Source organism: Alosa alosa, chromosome 13 (genome assembly GCF_017589495.1).
Source record: "Alosa alosa isolate M-15738 ecotype Scorff River chromosome 13, AALO_Geno_1.1, whole genome shotgun sequence".
Taxonomy (NCBI): Eukaryota; Metazoa; Chordata; class Actinopteri; order Clupeiformes; family Clupeidae; genus Alosa; species Alosa alosa.
The window spans coordinates 28,683,149-28,685,648 of NC_063201.1; the positions used below are offsets into that span (position 1 = coordinate 28,683,149).

The following is a 2,500-nucleotide window of genomic DNA, read 5'->3' on the forward strand; positions in this document are numbered from 1 at the left end:
AGAGACACGCAGCAAAGTGAGTGGAAGAACTCATGACTGATGGTCACTGGATGGATGGATGCTGGAATGAATGGAGAGATGACCAGATGGATACATGGATGTGTGGTCAGATGGACAGAGACAGATTGACAGGTCAGCAGAGGTGGAAAGGTCAAAAAAAGGTGAAAGGCAAACAGACAGATAGACAATTGCTCTTGTCAACAACAGACAGTTGCTCTTGGGTGCTCCTTGTTGGTGCCCCCCCAATCCTCCCTCACCTTTCTTATGCAGCCCTTGCCACTTAATCTACTAAACCCCTGTTCTACTGCCCCCCCCACTTTGCACAAATAGGCTGACACCAGACATAATTTCACTGCATTTCTTACTTCCAGTAACTATATGCATGTGACAATAAACTTCCTTGTATCCTTGTATCCTTGATATAGCCTAGACAACAGACAGATATAGGCTAAACAACCAACAGTGGAATTTGTAGGCAGATATTCTGACTGTGTGACAGACACAGATAACTGGATGGCAGGAGACCCACAGATCAATATAAACTCAATGAATGTATAGAGGAATGACTGAACAAACAGATGGACTGACACAGATCCTATAAACAGCCAACACGTCAGATCAACAACAGATATACAGTATGTTTATAATGAGGACAGACAGACAGACAGAACCCCCCCCCCCAAAAAAAAAACTCTCTCCTGACACAGGATACAATTCAATAAAAAGGTGAACAGAATCATCAACACATGCTTCAGTGATGAAGGGAATGTGTCCACATAGGGAACAGCACTCGCTGAGTAACACTCTTCCCAGACAAATTCAGCATATCAGTCATTGTTCAGTTCAGTAGAGGACACTGAGCACAGACAATGAGGGTCTGCAACGCGTGTTAATTGTGCATGTGAGAGATAGGGGCACATTTCTCTCAGTCACACACACAAAGGTGAGTGTGTATTTGGTGGTTCAGATAGACATAAATAATTCAAATACTCTGACCTACATTTAGTAAAAAACTATTCTGACACACTGACACACACACACAATCCTCATGTATTTATAATTAGATGAGCTGTATGATGATGTATGTGGCAGACACTATAGCTGCTTTCAGACACGTCCTCCGCAGTATATGCGGATCTTTGTCAAACGGAGGTCCGACCCTTCGGGTGATTCAGATATGATATGGACATGCGGACATTATGTGTGAACGACACCGACACAAATTAACAGAATCTCCGCGTGGCTGAACAGGTTAAACATGGTGGAACACACACATGAACAGAAACAGCATGTTCTTTGCTTCATTCAGACGAGCTCATTTGCATAATGTCCGTCGGAAATACTATCTAATACTTATAGATAACTATAACTAGACTATGAGTCAACACACAGGGAATACATTGATGAAAGAACGGGAGTATGACCAGTTCAGACTTGCCCCTGTGATACCAAGAAAACAGACCTCCTGTGCCGAGAGATGTGGGGGTCATATCAGGCCAAGATAAAAAGTAAAGCCTTATCCTTTACCCCATTTACTCCTAATATGCCTGCTAAAAACGCCTATAGAATCCTATGGCATTCGAGACTAAACAACCTTATTTCCTGAGGGTTTTCTGAAAAAATACTAAGAATTGTCAACGTCTACCAAAACCTTAATATCTAAGCCTCTGTACACCTACGCTATGCAGCAACCAGCGGGAGAGTCAATGCTGCGCTATGCAGCAACAGGCGGGAGATGGAATGTTGCGTCGTGCAGCATCCAGCACGAATGGGTTAATCACGGAGAGTCTACCCAAATGAGGAAAAGCCCAACACCAACCTGTGGAAACCGTGTCTGGACTCCTTGTTTGTGTATAAACACCAGTGTGTTTTAAGCACCTCTCTATATAAACCCACAGAAGAGGGGGCCCCTGTGTGTGTGGGGGTTGTGCTTGTTCAGTCAGTGAGGCTCAGGGTCGGAGAGGTCAACAGTACAGTGATTCTGCACAGGCCTCTCTCAAAGACAGTGTGTGTGTGTGTGTGTGTGTGTGTGTGTGTGTGTGTGTGTGTGTGTGTGTGTTGGGGGTGGGGTGTGTGTTACACTGCTTACATGGCAGTCACACGGACACTTGTCTCTCCCTCTTTCCCTCCCTCTCTCAGTAGATTTGTAGCAAACAGTATAGTTATGTTTGGTGGAACAGCGATACGCTATAATTTACTACAAGCCTGCTGTCTAGGTGTGCGGTTTGCCTGAGGCGACTGATCTACTACCCTGGCATCCTGTTAGTCTTGTTGGAGTTCACGTGGCAGGAAAGCACTTTAGAGACTCTGGTAGTGGAACGTGGAGAAGTCCATACAAGCCTCCCCTTTCCACGTCTGTTAATAACGTCAACACCGCATTTCACACAAACAGGAAACTGAATCACCATACCACCACTGAGTTGCTCTTCACAAGCACTGGACTGGTTTAGACATTTTCCAATTCACTAAACCACCTAATGGTTTTCTTACATGTGTAAGC

The 2,500-nt window shown here is 44.6% G+C and overlaps 1 protein-coding gene across 5 annotated transcripts in view; it reads right to left on the minus strand.

The window, feature by feature from the left end:
• Positions 1 to 2,500, minus strand: part of LOC125306613 (sodium bicarbonate cotransporter 3-like) — a 63,226-nt gene that overhangs the window by 36,915 nt on the left and 23,811 nt on the right. The window lies entirely within an intron of this gene.